At 55.8% G+C, this 18,879-nt stretch overlaps 1 protein-coding gene across 12 annotated transcripts in view; it reads left to right on the top strand.

Moving 5' to 3' along the window:
* SYNPO (synaptopodin) overlaps nt 1–18,879 on the top strand; it is a 54,194-nt gene that overhangs the window by 20,798 nt on the left and 14,517 nt on the right. For 2 of the 12 annotated variants that reach the window (XM_035727592.1, XM_035727588.1), the window contains exons 1-3: nt 1,957–2,184; nt 2,402–2,616; nt 3,073–3,304. The exons of 4 other annotated variants lie outside the window; for them this stretch is intronic. The gene's annotated coding sequence lies outside the window, so the exon portion shown is untranslated. Of the gene's footprint in view, nt 1–1,956; nt 2,185–2,401; nt 2,617–3,072; nt 3,305–12,586; nt 12,637–17,054; nt 17,576–18,879 lie in introns of those variants that run through there. 6 more of the 12 variants (XM_035727586.1, XM_035727587.1, XM_035727593.1 and 3 more) reach the window with 4 other exon arrangements.

Here is an 18,879-nt window from a genome sequence, read left to right as displayed (position 1 = left end):
AGCTCTGGAGGATGGTGGGGGATTCTGCCAAGCCATATTTCACCCCCCCCCATACACTTCGGGAGACCTGGGACCCCACTACTGATCCAGCCCCTCCTGCATCTGTGGCTTGGGGAGAGCTACCTTCCCTCCTCCCCAGGCCATTTGCTATTGGGGGCCCAGGGTATCTAAGCCCTTGGAGGCCTTTCCAACTCAATGGACAAGCTCTGAGCCCCTAAGGAAGGGATGAGGGTGTGAATCTGGCTTGTCAGATGCACCCTGCCCCTGGCCGTGTCTATACTGTTGAGGTAGAGGAACCCCTGGCCGTTATAGGAGCTGACAGCGGTCACTGGGCCAAAGACAAGACCCCTCCTCTTTAGGCCTGTGGGAGAGAAGGTAGACAGAGCAGGGGGCTGGGCAGGATGCCATCCACGCCCCCTCTTACTTCCACACTCCACAGGAACCAGCATAGGAGGGCAACGGTGTGGGAGCAAGACGCACAGGCTCACATGTAACTCACATATGCACTCACACATGGTCACACCCCCCAGATGGGTGCATATATGCACATGGTATCTCCACGCCATGTTCTTATGCAAATACACACATGTATATAATCACACATCTGCACACACGTGCACACATATGCATGCCCTCAGACACCTACCTATCCATGCATGGGGCATACACCAGTACACCCCTACACACACACACACACACACACACACACCCCTCACTCGGGTGTGCCTACCTTTCACATGTGGACACATGTATCAGATTTGCACACAGAGCTACAGTCCCACCTGGAAACATCCAAGCACACATATTCCCTTCCTTACATACAGGTTAAAAGCATGTTCTTTTCTCCATTTTCTTTTGCTCACATACCTACACTTTAAAATCTCTCCTGCACACACACATTCTCTCCTACAGGCATATCCACTCTTGCACACCCACTGTCACACACCTACGTAGAGACTGAACCACTTTCTGTCCTCCTTCTTCTTCCTCATCTCTTTCTCTTTCATACCCACCCACACAGTAATTCTAGCTTCTCTCCTCCCTCCCTCTCTCTCTCTCACCCACACAGTTTGTTTCCTGGTTCCCCACAGGCTGGGCTATAGCCACTTTTCTAGCACATGTACTCATCAGGCAGGCAGTAGCTTACCTGGTGCCAATCCCCAGGACCCCCTCCATGTGTCCCACCTCCACTTGTGACAGCCCCAGCGCAAGATTTGCACAGGGCCAGAGGAATTCTCTGCAGACCCTGAGGCCCACCAGAGGGATGGGAGCAGCCAGGGAGGGTTTGCCCCCCTGTCACCTGACCTCCTGCACACTGAGCCCACCCGCTGGGGACAGGGGATGCCCAAACACAGGCCACCTGCAGTTCTGGGTTTCACAGGCCCTCTGCTGGGGTGGGCTCACATCCGCACACTTCTAGCTTCCCCTAGCAGAAATCTAAACACCGGAGCTTGATATGAAAGACAAATGAAAGTGGAACCACCCTCCACCCTGGTTGAAGGGGTGGGGTACTTGGAACCCAGGGAAACTTTGGTGAAAACCCAGGCCAACGCTTTTCCAAGTGTAGTTTTGTTTCAAAATTGGTGGGAGTGTGAAAGGTGCTTGTTATCAGTACTGTTTCCAAGCCCACTGGCTCCTCACCACTGGAAGGGTGTGCTAGAATGTGGGCATCTCAACTGGTACCAGCATCCCCACTTGACTCTGAGGCACACTGACCACTGCCATGGGGCTCTGCTAGCCCAATCTGAATGGCATTTAGTTCAATGAAAAGATGGGGAACTGAAACCCAGGAGCCACACATCCTCCCTGCCCTGGCTGCTCCTGAACCACCCGTTAAGTCCGGGGATGGCTCCAGGCCAGCGGGGAGGTGGCAAGCTTCGTCCGTCCCCATTTGTCTGAGTCCTGTCAAGGTAGACAGTTATGCTAGTCATCAGGGCTGAGAAGGGGGAGGGAAGATGGGCCTGAAGGGTAACACATCTGGGTTTGAAAGGAAAGGGGCTGGGGAGGTGGGGGTGGTATCAGTTCTGGCGACAGAATCACAAAGACACATTTAAGACAGGGGTGGTTCGTGGGAATTGAGAAAAGATGGGGAGACAGGAAGAACTGGGTGAAATGAAAGCAGAGGATTTTAGGGACTGACCTGGAGATACAAAAAAGGAGGAAGAAACAGACAGGCACAACGAGGTAGCAGAGTGCGGCACAAGGGAGGAAAGCGGGAGAAAAGGGGGACCGCCGGGATCCCCGGACCGAGCCCGCGGGGAAGGGAGTCGCCCCTCGGGGGGTGGGGGGAGGGGGGGCTGGGCGGGGCGGCGGGCGGGGCGGCGCTAGGGCCCCGGGGAGCGGGCGGCAGGAGCGCGGCTGGCCCTCCCGCTCGCCCAGCCCTCCCGGTTCCCGGCTCCAGGTCCCCGAGCAGCCCGCTAGGAGGTGGTGGAGGAGGTGGTGGTGGCGGCGGCGGCGGCGGCGGCGGCGGCGGCGGCGGCGGCGACGACGCGGAGGGGGCGCCCGGGGCGGAGCGGGGACAGCGGGGGTCTCGGGGCGGGGCGCACTGACGGACGCGGCCAGGTGCGCGGAGGCGGCTGCGCCGGTGAGCTCGGGCACCTAGAGCGGCGGCAGGAGGTGAGTGAGGGGCGCTGGCGAGGCAGGGGTGCCGGCGCCCGGCGAGCCTCGCCCCTTCCCACCTGTGCTGTTCCCCGCGCCGCCCAGGTGGAGGTGGCACATCTGGGCTCCGGTCCCCGCGCACGGTGACCTTGGCCGAGTCGCTGCTACACTGTGGACCTCAGTTTCCCCGTCTGTACGGTGGCGGGGGGGACGGGGGGAAGTGCTGGGGAAATCTGGAATCTCTCGAGCAGCCCCGGAGCGGGAGGACGCCCCGACGCGAGGAAGCTACTTCCCGGGGCTGGGCGGGGGGGTCCGGCCCTCGATCCCCAACCCGCGAGCGCCTCGGGGGGCCCGGGCAGCCCGGGCTGACGGGTGGGCACCCGCCGGAGGGGTCTGCGGGCCCCTAGCCGGCTCCGGGAAAGGCGGGCTGGGCTCGCGCCAGGTTGACCAACATGGGCGCCGGTGGGGTAGCAGAACGGCGTGTGCTGGCCTCGCGTCCCCCTTCCCGCGGGCGGGGCGGCCGCGCCGGGCTCTGGCGGAGAGGGCGAGGCATGCGGGACGCGGGACCTTCCGACCGCGGGGAGCACCGGCCGAGCCCCTTGGGGAAATCGAGGCCCTTCCTGAGCGCCTAGGGGCAGAGGAGGAACTGTCCTAAGGGCTCTACAGCAGAGTCGCACAACACCCCGACCGCTACCCCGTTTGCAAGGTGAGAGCCATGGAGGGGAAGTGAGGGGAGGGTGGGGCTCCTTCCGAAGCCCTACACTGAGGAATCAGGGGCTCCAAGCAGCCCCTGACAAGACCTCCCTGAGGACTCTGGGGCAAGGGTCTCCCTTTCTCCCTACCGCCACCCCCAACTTATGGGCTTACTCAGGTTTGTGACAGGGACCCCCTGAGTTCCCGGTCTCGGTTGTCTACAAGGAACAAGATTGAGCAGGGAAGCACCAGAGACCCCACTCCCCACCCTATCCTGAGTGACAAGTGACACTGGAATAAACCAACTTGCTGTGTGATCTGGACACAAGCCCTGTCCTTGCTGGCTCCCAGTGAGAGAGTGGGCAGAGTGACCCCCGAGGGGACAACTGCATTGGAGACAGCAGGGACCCGGTGGGTGAAGGGGCAGTCTGAGGGTGCCCCGCCCCTGTCATGTTGCAAGGCCTAGGATGAGAGCAGATGCTGATAAGAGGGACTAGGGTATGCTGGGGTAAGAGACTGGAAGTCTTGCTGGTGCCCACCAGCCTGTCACCACCCCCATGCCTGCCCCCCACCCCGTCCTGTGCTGGGGGGCAGAGCCACAAACAAACCTCGGTACTACCTCAGACAGTGGGATGGGGCTCCTTGAGGGAGTTGAAAATACCGTTTGGAGTGGAGTCCCCTCCTTCTGTCTCTATGTGAGATCTTGGTTTGGCTCTTCCTCCTCTCTGGTCCTTATTTTCCCCATCTGTACAACAAGGGGAATGGACTAGAATCACTCTAGTTTGATATTCAGAGAACTTCCGAAAGGCAAGGTTTTTGCTGCCGTGCTGCCCCAGCTCCCACTTTTTTCAGGGTGGCCCCCACTTTGAAAGCCGTGGGCTAGCTCCCCCCATCTCCCAAGCTAGCACCTAAATTAAGCTGTGGTTGGAATCAGCACTTAGGGTTAAAATAAGACCTTTAACCCCTTCCCTCTCTTGTTGGCTGTTGCCCTTCCCCTAAGGTCAAAAAAAGGACAAAACCCTGTGGCATTCAGGTGCCGGCTCCCTAGCTGATCCCCAGCTTCTTCGGTCAGCATTTTATCTAGTCTCCCCATTCTAGAGTCAGGGAGACTGAGGCTGGGGAGGGGATGAACTCTGCCCAGGGTAGTTCTGTGAGTAGAAGGCAGCAGAGCCCCCCTCCTTAGGACAGAGCAGCTCCTTGATAAGGGAGGGGGCTGAGTGACAGAGGAGCATCTGGAGAGATGGGAGAAGCACAGGAGGAATACTCTCTATGTGTCCTTTTCCCCCGGTCGTGCCCTGTCTCCATGGTTGACACATGTCACCCTGAGCCTAGAAGTCCCTTCACCTGCCACGCTGCTGTCCCATGGGCCTGGCCTGGGAGGCACCTTTTCCTTCAGGGCAGCTCCCAGGCTTCCAGACATGAGCTCATCAGAGCTGCTGATGCCAGGAAGGGAGGGACCGAGGCCGGGAAGCAGGCAGGGCTGCCCAGCTTGGGGCACTGCAGGCCCCCAGGGAAGAGGAAGGGCGCCTCCATTGTGGAGGATTTGTAGGCTCTGGCCCCCACTGTTGTGTGGAGGCAGGGACAAGCTTGGCCAGCAGAGGGTCAACGGGGGTGGGGGTGAGGATGGCCAAGGGCCCTGGGCTGCAGGGCAGGGACCTGGGTATTAAGCTGATCTCTGCTGCTTGCTTGCTGTGTGACCTTGGGTGAATCCCTTGCTCTTCATGGACCTCAGTGCCCCTGGCTAGCTACAGGATGAGGTGGGTCCTTAGGCACTAGGGTTACAATAATGAACAAGACAGATGGGTCCCTGTCCTCAAGGAGCTTGCATTTTGATTGGAGAAATAGACAAGAAAAAGGATGGCAAAGAAAAACACAAGATATTTTCAGATAGATTACATATATGTGTGTGTGTGTGTGTGTGTGTGTGTGTGTGTGTGTGTGTGTGTGTGTGTGTGCCATGCTGCTAAGACGGAGAACAATTTGGAGGGGATACTTTGCGTTGGTGGTTAGGGAAGGCCTCTCTTACTCCATTGGAGTGAAGACCTGAATATTATTTGGAAGAATGGTCATGGCTGGCTTCATGGAGGAGGCATGTCCAGGACCTGGGTCTAGAAGAATGGGAGGGATTTGGTTGGGAGGAAGGGTGTTTCAAAGGACAATAAATGGTTTAAACTAGGAGCTGGGGTGGGGGTACAGGTGGGGGGTGGCCATTGGCTGTAGGTTATGAAAAATGCCTTCATCCCTTGTGGCTTCAGACTGCGGACCCAAAGGAGCCCCAGGCCTGTGATCTGCTCAGAGGAGTGGCTGGGCTCTGCTGAGTTAGGCCTGCATGTATGTGTGAGCTCATAGTCCTTTGTGAACTGTCCCTGGACACTGGGGCTCATTCGCTACCTAGTGTGGCCAGAGGAGGAATCAATGTGGGGACAGCGTCCAGGCCCTGTAATTCCAGAGACTTACAAAAGCCCTCTCTCTCCAGAATGAAATCTTTACCAACTGGCCACTGCCTGAAATTCCACCATCCTAGCTTCATCTTTTCCACTTGATGAGGCAGTATAGTATAGGACTGTGGCAACCCTCTACTCCCCTGCTCAGCCTCCCAGGCCCACTGCAGGTGAAGCAAAGTTCAGTCTACTCCTGTGTGACCAGCTTCCTGCGTGGCTAACCCGCAGATTCTGTGGCTGGACCCCTGGGTCCTCCTCCTGGCTAGCTGGGAGATCTGAAGCATATTATATAACCTCTCTGGGCTTGCGTTTCCTCATCTATAAGCAGAAATAATAATAAACCCAATCTTTACTGTTGTTTTGAAATTAAATGATGATAGATGCTAAAAAAGATAACTCTTCTTAAATAGTATTGTCGTGTTTTGATCTGTTAAAATAGCAAGGCTTTGAGGAGATGGACCCTAGCTCAAGACTCACATCTTGAGCTTTTTGATGTTTGGCCAGGAACAGGTTTTGATGGCGGGAGGATGGGCACAGCGCAGTGGGAAAGAGCCTGGACCACACTTCGGGAAAAAAATACCTGAACCTCCAGTCTTAGCTAACTGGCTGGTGGTCTGGGACAAATCATTCGTTTCCTCTGGGGCTCAGGCTTCGGTTCTGAGCTGCGATGAAGTGGGGTAGGAAGGATGTGAGAGGATCACGGGAGTGGAAGATCTCAGTGGACACCAAAAACTTGGGGCCAGCTAGGAAGGGGCAGGCTAGATGAGGCCCACAGACAAGAGGGTAGGCTGACCTGAGACTCACACATCTAATCTTCTGGAATAAAATCTCTTGGAGACTAAGAGTGTTCGAGAGAGAAAAATCACAGTTCTTGAAAAAAAGTTAATAGTTATGGTTACTTACTATGTGCCGCGGGTATCCTAAGTTCTTTACATGTCAACGACTCCATGAAGTAAGTGCTGTTATTATCAACATTTTAAAGATGGGAAACTCAGGCACAGAGAGGTTAAGTGAGCTTCCCAAGGTCACACAGCTGGTAAGTGGCCAGATTCAAATCCAGGCAGTTTGGCTCCAGAGCCTGTGAGCTTAACTTCTGCACAATCTCTTCTACTTTAGATGGTGTGCCAGAAGCTCAGAGAGGCCGGGCCACCTGCTTAAGAACACACAGCATTCCTCTTTGATCCTCTTCACCTCTGTCCCTCAGGTCTTGGAAAGAGGAACCTGAGGTCTGGAGTCTGGGGTTCTGAGGTTGGCCCCTGAGTCAGCTCAGCCTTTTTTCTCCCCACCCCCCTCCCCTGGGAGTAGGTCAGGGAGGATCAAGTGTACCCTGGGAGGGCTGTGGGCAGGGAGGCTCTGCCAGGGCCTGGCAAGTGGGTGTCATTAGTGTCATAGAGCTTGAGTGGATCCCAAGAGCTTGAGTTGTAATGAACTCCTGTGGTGTCTGGCATGCCTCCCCTCACTGTACAGATGGGGGAAACTGAGGTCAGAGAGTCCAGGGACCAGCCCAAAGTCACACAGGTAGGAGGTGCTTTTTCTCCCCAGCCCTCCTGCCCTGCCTTCTGGGATGCTTAGTACTTGCGGGCTCCATGAGGCAATGGGACTTGGGGACACTCCCCCAATACCCAAGGTGGCCCTGGTCTCAGCCAGGACATGATTCCTGATACGGGGCCCTTTGGGAGGGTATATGGAGTTGGGGGAGGGCGCTGATAAAAAATAGACTGTCACGCGCATGGGGAACAAGTATGCCACCACCCAGCGGGCGCCAGTTGGCTCCCCCAGGCCCAGCTGCCCGGCCCCACTCAGGGCTCCCGCTGGGGGCTCCGCCCACCCCACCCTGGCACTGGGCCTGAGGCTGAATGCTCTCCCTCCTCCACCCCTGCCCAGCCTCCAGGCAGATGGCGCTCTCACTGAGGCTGGGTGGGCCCGAAGCTCAGCGGTAGGCTTTAAGCTGTACCCGTGGGACCTGGCGTCAGCACATGCTGGCTGTGTGACCTTGAGTGAGGCTCTTTCCCTCTCTGGGCCTCAAACACACCAGAGTAATGCTACCAATGAAAGCTCTTGACTGCTTCCAAAGTCTTTGCCAGATTCCATCGCTTGTTTTAACCCAGCAGCCCGCGCTAGAGACCCACCTCAGAGAGCGATGTGTCCTGCGAAGCCCACTCAGCTGGAGAGTGGCAGAGCAGAGGACTGGACCCAGAGAATCTTGCAAACCCCAGTCCCGTACAACTTCTTCAGGGTGAGCAGGGCCAGAAACCACGGAGGTGGAAGGCTTTGCAGTATTGCTGTGAGCCGTGTTTTTATCCATTTATTCCTTCATTCAGTCTACAAAGGTTTACTGAGCCCCAGCCATGGCCTACGCACAGAGGCAGGGACAGAGCAGAGGAATGACAGCCAAGGCCCTTGCCCTTCAGGGCTGCTTACTGTCATCAGTCAGGGCAGACTGACGCTTAGAAAAATATGATGGAATTACAGATCTAATGAGAGTTTGGAGGAGAGGCAGAGGAATGTGACCTCCGAGGGCAGGCAGCCCTCCCTGAGACCCAGAAACAGACCTGAAGGGTGAGAAGTGTGGTCAGAAAGGGACAACGCAGGGGGTAAGGAAGAAAGCATTCTAGGCTTTCTAAGCAGCAGTCGATGCCAAGGCCCTGGGGTGAGGAGGTGCTTGGGCCCTGTCTGAGCGCTTGAAGGAGAGCCAGCATGGCTGGAGGGTAGGGCGGTGAGGCACCGTGGTGGGGCGGAGGAGGGGGAGCTGCAGCAGGGAAACATGGGCAGTGGGGCTGGTCACGCAAGGCCTGGAGCCTGCGAAGCGGTTTGAGGCCCATCCTGGGAAGGAGGAGTGGCTCCCAGGGCTGGTCTGGGAGGCTGGTCTTGCCTCCCTCTCTTCTTTCCCTTGGATCTGCACCCTGATAGAGCTGCCACTGGGTCTTTCCGCACTCTCCCCGCCTCCTTACCCAATGTCCGGATCTTTGTTTGCAGTTTAATGGCCCTTGATGCACCCTGCCTTCCAGGAGGTTCTGGTGGTCCATCAGGCCTCACATGCAAGCTGGTGAGGGCATGTTCTTAGCTACTCACTCAGTTGAATGCCTCTGTTCAGGATAATTCTTACTTCCTTTTATTCTGTGAGAGCCTGTGGACCCAAGGAGGTTTGGCCTGTGGCTGAATGAAGGCCTGCCCCAGGCCTGCCTACCACTGCCTGTCACTGCCGCCTGTCCCCTGCCCCACACCAAGCAGCACCATTCAACTCCAAAGCCCCTTAGGGCCAAACCCTAGGAGGAGTCGGGGGGCCTGTATTCTGAGCCCAGGTCCAATGTATGCTCTTGGGCACCACCCTTCTCCTCTCTGGGCCTCAGCCTCTCCATCTCTATTGTCGGGAAATACTCTAGTTTTCTGTGCTCAGTGTATGGCCCATGGATACACTATCAGTATCACCTGGAAGCTTCTTAGAAAGGCAGACTCTCAGGCCTCACCCTCAACCTCCTGCATCTGAATCTGCATTTTAACAACATCCCCGAACAATTATATTACGTGTACATTAGAGTTGGAGAGGCCCTGTTCTAGGTCAGTCATTTTTAAACTTAAACATTTTTGGGGCGCCTGGGTGGCTCAGATGGTTAAGCGTCTGCCTTCGGCTCAGGTCATGATCCCAGGGTCCTAGGATCGAGTCCCGCATCGGGCTCCCTGCTCCTTGGGAGCCTGCTTCTCCCTCTGCCTCTCTCTCTCTCTCTCTCTCTCTCTCTCTCTGTCTGTCTGTCATGAATAAATAAATAAAATCTTAAAAAAAAAGTTAAAAAAATAATAAACTTAAACATTTTTTTAAATTCAAAGCTATAGAATCTTCCTCTCCCTCTGAAGTTTTACATACGAAACGCGAAACCCGTAAGAGGGGAACCACCTACTCTATATTTATTCATCGCATGAATAGGGAGGGGGAGGAGTGGGGAGGGGTGGTTGAGGCCTGGGCGTATTAGGAAGGGCATCGGGAGGGAGGAGGAAAAGATAACAGGAGGAGGGTGGGGGTGGTGCCCCATCTTCTCAGGCTTCTTCCTTTTCCCTGGAGAGCTCCTGGCAGATGCCTCAAAAAGCATTTTTAGCTCTGACATCCAGGGTCCTTTGTCTCACGGGTTTGGAAAGATGGGCTTGGAGGGAAGGCACTTGACCATCCACAGCCTAGCAACCTCGTCCCCTGCTTGTTTGCATCTTGGTGTCCTGTTCTCTTCCCTGTGGAATTCCCGAAAGGGTAGCCAGTGCTATTCTTAGTGCGACAGGGTAGTGAGGAGAGAACATGCTAGTGCATTATTTATGCCTCTGAGTCAACAGGATTGCATTCAAAGCTCCAAGAGCACCACCCTCCCCGGATGGCTGTCATTGTCACTGCCTTGGTAGATGGAGGGGGGGGCATCTCCCATTACCCATAACCCATCCCTTCTGGCCCTGACCTTTCCTGCTCAGAGCCTCCAGCCTCTAAGCCGAGAAATGGGTCATGAAATGGAATGGTAAGCTAGAACTAGGAGTTCTAGCTTTGGAGTGGCTTTGGAGATATTTCATTTCTGCATTCATTCAGCACATATTTATTGAGCACATATTACACGCGGTAGGTGTGGGTACACAGGTGAATGAGACAGAATCCCTGCCTTCCAGAATCTCCCACTTGAGCCTGTGAGTTCATGGTGCTGTGTCCTCGCAGGAGCATCTGTGCCAGGCCTGATGCTGGGTGCTTTGCACATCTGAGACCTAGTCCTCACAATCAGAGGACTGCAGAGTCCTCTGCAGTCCCCCTCCCTGCAGAGTAGGGATTACCCTTTACAAAGCAGGGAGCTGAGCATAGCATTTATAAGACGTGCTCAGGGTAGTGATCTCCTCAGCTGGCATTTGAATTCAGGTTGACTGGAACAAAGGACCACTTGGGATCAAATGGTCGCATGTAATGTTAGGAATTTGGGGAGCCCCTGCACTGCCCAGTGAGAGGGATATTATGGCTAGAAGGAACTTAACTATTTGCAGTTGTCCTGTTCTCAGTGAACCCTGAGTTACTGGAGAAGTCATGCGTGTCCAGAGTTTTTGTGAGCCTACAGGGGAAGGACAGGTACTCTGTGGGCCAGAACTCAGAGCCATTGGGGGTGAGGTGACAAGGCCCCGGGGTGGCACCTCTCATGAAGCTGAGCCGAGGTCTCTGGCTGCATCCTGGGAGATCCTGGCCAGGCTCCTTGGTCTCTCTCTGCTTCAGTCACTTAGTCAGTAATATAGTGTAGCAACCCCGGCCCTGCTTCTCTCTCTGATGGATGTGAAGGTTCTGGTAAGACTATAAAAGTGTGTATAGCCAAGGGATGGCATATTACGTAAATAAATATATTTTCTTAAGTGTAATTTTTTGTTAACATTATGGGGTCTTGCGATGTACCAAACTATGTTCCAGCATTTTCCCATATGTTAATTCACTTATAAACACATTAATAAAAGCATGCGCTCTAAAGCCCAGTGGGTCCCCAACTTGGCAGTGCTCCAGAACCCCTCAGGGGGACTGTTAAGGTGGGTAATCTGTGGTCTGGGGCTGGGATGGAGCCCAGGAATGTGCATTTGGGACACACTTCCTGAGGGATCCTAGAGCACCTGCAGGTTTCTGCTCTGGGCCAGAGAGGGGATGGGACTTGCTTGAGGCCTCACGGTGAGTCGGGGCCCAGACTGAAACTAAAAGCCAGACCTCCTGCTCCCTGTCTGGCCCTTTGCTCCTACTCATCAGCTGCTCCACACCCCCTCTCCCCCCAGCAACCTGAAGGGATGAAGCCAGGGGCGAGGATTATGACATGCAGTGATGCTGATGGCAGCTGGTTAACATTTACAGTGCTGCGCAAGGCATTTTACATGGCTTTTCCATTTAATTGCAGTATGGGTAGAAAAGCGGACATTCTCCACAGGGACAAAACGCACTGGCACATTTGAGTATCAGGTGGTAGATTTTTACGTATCTCTGGAAAGAGGAAACCATGACTGAGGGGCAGAGAGGCTGGAGAGGCGAATTTGGAGTCATGCCAGCAGCGCCCTTAACATTCTACAGTAGCATGTGCCCTCCAGGCAAGTGCTGTGTGGTCGCTCAATTCCCTGCAGACAGGGCGCGCCGGCGGGCGAGAAATGCAGGGGTCCTGCCACAAGGTATGCCGGCTGCATGCGCACCTGGGCCAGTCGGCCACCCGAGGACCTGTGCATCTCGCTTGCTTGCGTGCACGTGCTCAGGGCACGCACATTCGCATGTAGGCTCCGCCCCCTCTGCGGGTGTGCAGGCCAGCCTCCGTGTACTGCAGGTGTGAAGCAAGCAGCACCTTCGTGTGTTGGTGTGCGCGCAGAGGAGGAGGTGCTGCTGCAGATGAGGCTCTGGGCAGCATTGAGAAGCTACTGAGAATGTGTGTGTGTTGCAGGGTGTGTGCGCGTGCGCAAACGGCTATGATGCAGGGGGATCCCTAAAATCCAGAAGGGCAGCAGGAGAAGGGCCGTTAGAGAACTTGGTTTCTTCATCCATGTCCCACCTCCACCTTATGTGCACCATCCTCAGACCTGCCAGGTGTGAGCCTGCCTTAGGACCTTAACACCAGCTCTTCCCTCTGCCTTGTCTCTCTTTTCCTGGACATACACAAGCCTCACTCCCTCACCTGCTTCACTTCTTTACTCAGGCGTGACTTTTTCGGGACTTTCATTACCATATTTACCTTTGCAGACCCCCCCCCCCCCAGCCCACCCCATGCAGTCAGTATATGTCTTGTCCCTGCTTTATCTCTTTCTTTAACATTTGTCTTCTGACTTACCAGTGTCATTACTCATATATTTATTATCTTGCTCCCCTACTAGAATGCAAGGAGGGATATCTGTTACTCTTCATGGCTGTGAACAGTGCCTGGCCCTTAGCTGGGGTGCAGTAAGTATCGGGTGAATGAATGAGTCCATGCACCACCTATATTTCCTTTAAAGTGTCTAACTTTCATTACTGAAATATCTACTTTTCCCTAAGCAGTAATATGCCCTTCACAGGTTTGATGTGTTCATTATACTCCTTTGCCACTATACATGTAAAACTTACCTATTACAATTCCAGTGTAATTATATTACACTTAGATTCTTTGGCTTCCACTAGAGGTGTGGGGGCACCATACTCTAGGAATCACTGTTCCAGTCCAATCCCTTCTTTGAACACATGGACAAACAAGCCCAAACAGGGTCAGGAACTAGTCCAATGTCTCACCCAAATTGTGACAGGACAGATACTGGGGCCAAATCTGCTGGCCTCGAGTCTTCTGTTCTTTTGCAGTGTGAGGGACAAGGGGCGGGCGGGGCTGGGTGGTCCTGCTGGAGGGGAGCCAGATAGGCCTGGTCACTGGGGGCATGGCAGCGTCGGCAGCCTCCAGAATGCCCCAGGCCACGGTACCCTGTAGGGCGGTGCACCGAGAGGTGGGAGCCAGCCTTGGCTGTACCTTGCCTCCTAGCACTCTTGGACCAGAGGGGCCTGGGTACTCACATCTAGCAAGGGGCAGACCTGGGATTCAAACCTGGTTCTCTCTGCTACAGCATGTTGGCTAGAGATTGATGCTGGGGTGCCCTTGCAGAGAGGATGCTGGGGGAGGGGGGTCTGAGTGAGGGGAAGTTGGGCTGTGCCTGACTGAGCACAAGAGCAAGACCAGACGCAGAGAGGGCCAGAGAAGGGAGGAAGAGAGACAGAGCCTGATCCCCGCAAAGTTATGCAGAAGTGGGTTTGTGCAAACGGCTAAGTCCCCCTCAGGCGTGCACAGTACTTCATACTGTAGGAACCATTTCTGCATCTCATTTATGCAGCAGTGACTCTGCAAAGCAGGTATTATCCTCCCTGTTCCGCTGATAAGGAAGTTGAGACCCAGAGAGGTGAGGTGATTTACTAAAGGTAGCCCGCAAGTGGTACAGGACGTCTGGTTGAACAGGGCATGGGAGGAGAAGAGGCCGCGCCTGGGGCTGGACTTGGTCGAGGAAGGCTTTCTGGGAAGGGCAGGTGGGCTGACCGGACGTGCGAGTGAGAGGCAAGAGCGGAGACCGCATACCACTAACTGGCCAAATAACCTTGGCAAAACCCAAAAACCTTTCTGAGCCTGTTTTCTCATCTGTCAAGTGGGTATAACGGCACCCCCAGGCCACAGCTTGCAAAGAGAAAATGAAGCAACATAATAACATAATGATAATACTTAAACCGAATGCCTGGAACTTAAGAAGTTCCCAGTTAACAGCAGCTTGAGTGATAGAAGTGAAGTGTGTCCCGCCCTGACACGTTTGCCCTCCGCAGTCACCTGCCCTGACCAAGGGATTCCCAGAGACTTCTTGGGCAGATGTGAGCAAGCCTCAGACCTGAGAGAGTTGGCATGGCCCAGGGAGCCGCCAGGGGAGGCAGGTGAGCAAGCCTCCCGGGGACCGGCAGCCTCCAGAGGCTGCCGCCTTCAGGGGACCAGCAGCCTCCAGGGTCAGGCAGCCTCCAGGGGACTGGCAGCCTCCAGGGTCAGGCAGCCTCCAGGGGACCGGTAGCCTCCAGGGTCAGGCAGCCTCGGGGACAGGCAGCCTCCAGGGTCAGGTAGCCTCCTGGGGACCGGCAGCCTCCAGGAGACAGGCAGCCTCCAGGGTCAGGCAACCTCCAGGGTCAGGCAGTGGTCCCCCAAGGCCAGGGGCTCTGCAGGGCACTCAGGCTGCCTGCACTGCTTACCCCGCTCCCGCGGGGACCCCGCCGGCCGTCATTATCATTCCTCCTGCGTTCTTCCTCCGGGGCTATTTATTTTTCTGTGAGGAAGGAATGTGGGGAATTTACCACAGGGCGCTGGCCTTCACTTTCGCTGCAGCGGCCTCTTCTGTAAGAGGGAAGCGGCCCAGACAGATGGCTGAGGAGGCCGAGTGGAGGCGGACGAGGGTCCGGGCCGAATGCGCGGCCTGGATGGGGACGGTGGGGCGGTTATGTAACCCACCCGGAGGCCCCGGGCCGGTACCACGGTGCCGCTGGTCCCCGGGCAGGCGCCACGTAATGTACACAGCTCCGGTGGCACCCTCCCTGGAATACCCCACTCACCCTCAGGCTCGGGGCCAGCCAAGGGCTGTGTTCTTCTCAGAGGTGCCTTCTTCTCCAGCTGGTCTTGATTTGGGGTAGGGGCGGTGGAGGGGAATGGGGTGGGGATTGCCTTGAGCTTTCCAGCCTCTGCTGGGCCGGCCGTTGCTTGGAAGGCCTCCACAGCTCCATCTTTCAAGACCTAGCACAAATGCCACCCCCTCCAGGAAGCCTTCCGGGATTCCTTTATCCTAATTAATCTTTCTTTTAGGCTCTTTATTCTCTCCGTGCTTAATGGAATATTCTGCCCCTTAGATCTAACACTGTGATTTGAGGTTTCATCTCCCTCTTCACCCACAGACCCATGTTGCTCCCTCCCTTCTTCCTTCTCCCCACTTCTTCTAGGAAGTATCCTCTAGATCTCTGATCTAGAATCTAGAAGAATCTGAGATCTAGAGGTACCTAGAAGTTGTCTCCCAGGACGAATGGTGGGGCAAACTGTGAAGGTGGATTTGGATTGTGGGAGGGCTCATCCTTCAGTCACTAATTTCCATTAATTACTGAGTGAGTATCAGCCTCTGCTGAGTGTGGGGGCATTTAGAGAGGATGGAGACCTGCTCTGGCCCTACGTTGCCTCAGGGCCAAGAGAAAAGGTCTGCATCTTTGTGGAGGGCCCAGCGTGCCAGGCCCTCGGCTGGGTGCTGGAGCCCGAGCCCCAGAGATGGACTAGGCCCACCTACACCCCCAGCAGCAGCAGTTTAGGGGAAGCCATCTCTCCCCATGCTGGCTCCCCACCTTTTGTCTCCTGGATGAAACATTCTGTCTGGAAGGGCAGGGTGTGGCAGTCCTTTCTGTACTCCTGAGGCTCCCAGGGCTGGGGTGATGGAGGCTGGTGTGACAGGAGAGGACTTGGCTGGGCAGGCCTGGCTTACCAGGGCTGGACTGGGAAGTGGAGGCCCGAGTCTGAGTGTGGCTCTCTGTGAACCAGTCGTTTCCAGTTTGCTGTGCACCTGGGGCTGAGCCTGCCTCTCTCTGGGTCACCATGTTCAAGTCCCTGAAAATCTCCTTGTAGATTAGTGTTGAGACCAGTAGAGCAGGCAGGAGACAGGTGGTGGCTCCTGGTCCTTGGCGGAGAAGGACCCTACGGCAGAGGCCTAGCGATGAGCAGGGCTTGTGGCCTAAAGGGATGCTGCCAGCTAAGGCCCACGCCGACTTGAGAGCCCTCTTCTTAGGTTCCCCCCAACCCACCCACCTGCCTGATCCTAACCCACCTCCAGGAGAGAGACCAGGAGTTGGGCCAGGCCTGCTTCCCCTCAGGCCTTGGCTCCTAAACTTTCTCAACCCATTGTTTCCTCTGACCTCCTTCTGCTCTAAGGCCCCGGGGCCAGCTTGAGCAGGGGTGGAGCACTGATCTCAGGAGTCTGGATGGATTGATGAGGGCTTCCTGGAAGAAGTGGCAGTTGCACTGGGCCTGGAACAGTGGTTGGGGAAATGAGCTCTTCAGAAGGAGGGGGCCCAGGCTTGGAATCAGACTCCCAGCTCCAACTCTGCTCTGCCTGCCCCTTGCTGGCTGTGAGACCTGGGGTGAGCTCTCTAATTCTGTGGGTCTCTTTTCCCTCAACACAGGCCAGGGAGCCTCCCTTATAAGTTACTGTGAGGTTTCAATGAGAAAATACATGCTCACTCCTTTGCTTAGCAGCAGCTGGTGCTCCTCACATGTTGGCTATTGTCATCCTCACTGACTTCATTGTTATTCTGCAAGCATGCGTGGAAGGTGTTGGGGATAGGGGAGAATACAGAAAGGAAGCCTTTGAGGCCCCTGCCCTGGCGGGGGGTGGGGGTGGGAGCTCCTGCCGTCTGAGTTGGGGGGAAATAAGACCTAGACCGTGATTGCTGCAGAGCAAGACCTTGGGAGGAGGCAGTGTGGCCCATGGGATGGGCCCTGGTCTGGGCGCTGGGCCACCCTGTTCGCATTCCAACTCTGCCTCCGTCTAGCTGTGCGGCCTTGAGCAAGTCACTTCACCCCTCCGAGCCCGTGTCTCCTCTAACACGGATATGAGGGTACTGCTGACCACAAGTGTTGCTATAAGTGAAGCAAGGACCTGGCATGTGGTGAGCATGCCCTGAAGGGTAATTCTCACTCATATGAACAGTATGCAAAGTGATGAGGGTATTATGACGTGGTGCAGATAAAATGCTGGTGGATCGGGCGAGGCTTTTCGGAGGGAGTAGTGGCATTCAAGTTAGGTGGGCAGGCTGGGGTATGTAGAAAGGATGGGAGCCAGGTTCCAGGTAGAGGGGTCGGGGGCAGACCACACAGGGGAGGCGGGAACTCACAGGGGGCGTGTGGGAAGCACGAGCCATTGGGTTTTCTCTGGCCGCTGCTGAGGGCACAGAGAGCAGGTTAGCAAGCTCTGAGGCAGGCTGTGGCGTCAGGGGCCCTGAATGCCAGGATGAGGACTAGCTGTTGGATCTTCCACATCCTGGGGAGGCAGGAGAGAGAAGTGAGCGAAGCCAGGCAGAGGAAGATGAATCTGGCAGCATGGGGCGGGTAGATTGGCGGAGGAGAGACTGGGGGCGGAGAGGCCATTTAAAAAGCTGTTGCAAAATCGGTTTTCCTGATAAAGAGCTGGGCTGAGTCATCTGTGGAGGAGAGAAATCTCATCCAGCTCCTCCGTTGCCTTCGAAGTGGGATTTTCCTCTCTTTGTCAGCGGGGCAGTTGGCTGCCCTTCCCCGGAGGCTTTGAGAACCGAGGCTGGCTCAGCATCCAGGGGGAAGCTGGGCGGCAGGGAGGACCCAGCTGCAGTGAGTAAGAGGGAAGCGCGGCAGTGCCTTTGTGGTTTGGGGTGTGTGACTTAGGGCATATGGCCTCCCTCTCTGGTCTCAGTTCCTCTCTGGGCATCAAGAGAAGAAGCACGTGATGACTTCTGCCAGCCTGTTAGCGGCAAGGCTGAAGCTAGGTCTGGGGCTCCCCATTTCTGTCCTTATGCATCGCCCATGTCCTGGCAGTCCTTCTCACCTTAGTGTGAAGCCTCCTCCTCCCGAGAGGAGGGCTGGCAGCCGGCTGAGATTCAGTCAGGTTGCGCTCCCTGGGACTTTGGCGTGGATGGAGAACTCCCTAGGGAATGGAGGCTGTGTCATTTCCTCCTTGCAGCCGGGAGGATATGGGGCAGGGGATGGCAAGGCAGCCAGGCCATTACTCAGGCCCAGTTCATCTTCCTGCCCCCAGCCGAGCCAGAGGTTGTGCAGCGGCCAGCCATTGGTTCCTTCCTGACCCCGGCAGGGGGGCAGTTTACCCAGCCTGTTTACCTGTCCCATTGCCAAGACTCCCAGGCGGCCACAATGGGCTGCCTCCAGCCAGTCTCTAGTCCCACCGCTGGCTCCCTGTCCCACTCCACCCTACGTGGGGCCTGGGCACTCCCATTGACGGCAGCCGTGTGAAGAAGCATTTCCTTGAATTCTCTCCCTGTCCTGAACTTCTGCTCTGGCCTCCCTTCCCCTGCCCCACCTCCTTCCTTCAGCTCCTCCGTCCAGACAGGCCTGATGGTCAGCAGACCAGGAAACTGCCTACAGGGGTGATTGGGGTGGGAGAAAGGGCTTATCCTTGCCTAAGCACAACTGGAACTCAGCTCTCCTGACTCCTGATACCATGCTCTTTCCACTCCACGGGGCTTTCATCTCCTACCAGTCATTTCTACCGTAGTAAGAATGAGTTCTATCAGTTCTTCTCCTGAGAGGAAGAAGGGAAAGAATGCATGGGTTGTTCTAGGCAGCTGAGAGGGGAGAGGGCACTGCTGGGGACATGGGCCATGAGACGAAGAAACAGGCTGTTCTGCAGAGCCTCGTCCAAGAGCTCTGGAGCTTCCCTTGGTGTTCGTCCCTCCAAAGTCTGGGTCTAGAAGGCAAAATGGTTAAGAAAGGAGCCTCAGCAACCAGACTTAGAGTTTTGCATCCCAGCTCTGCTACTTGCAAGTTGTATGGCCTTGGACAGGTCTCTCTGAGCTCCAGTTTAATTTGCAAACTGGGGAGAATAATAGTGCTGACCTCTCGGAGTTTGGGGGAAGAACCGAGGGGGATGATGCGTGTAAAGGGCGCAGCGCGGCCCCTGC

Source organism: Zalophus californianus, chromosome 5, assembly GCF_009762305.2.
Source record: "Zalophus californianus isolate mZalCal1 chromosome 5, mZalCal1.pri.v2, whole genome shotgun sequence".
Classification (NCBI taxonomy): domain Eukaryota; kingdom Metazoa; phylum Chordata; class Mammalia; order Carnivora; family Otariidae; genus Zalophus; species Zalophus californianus.
Note: the sequence above shows the minus strand (reverse complement) of the source record. Positions and strands in the feature narration are given on the sequence as shown.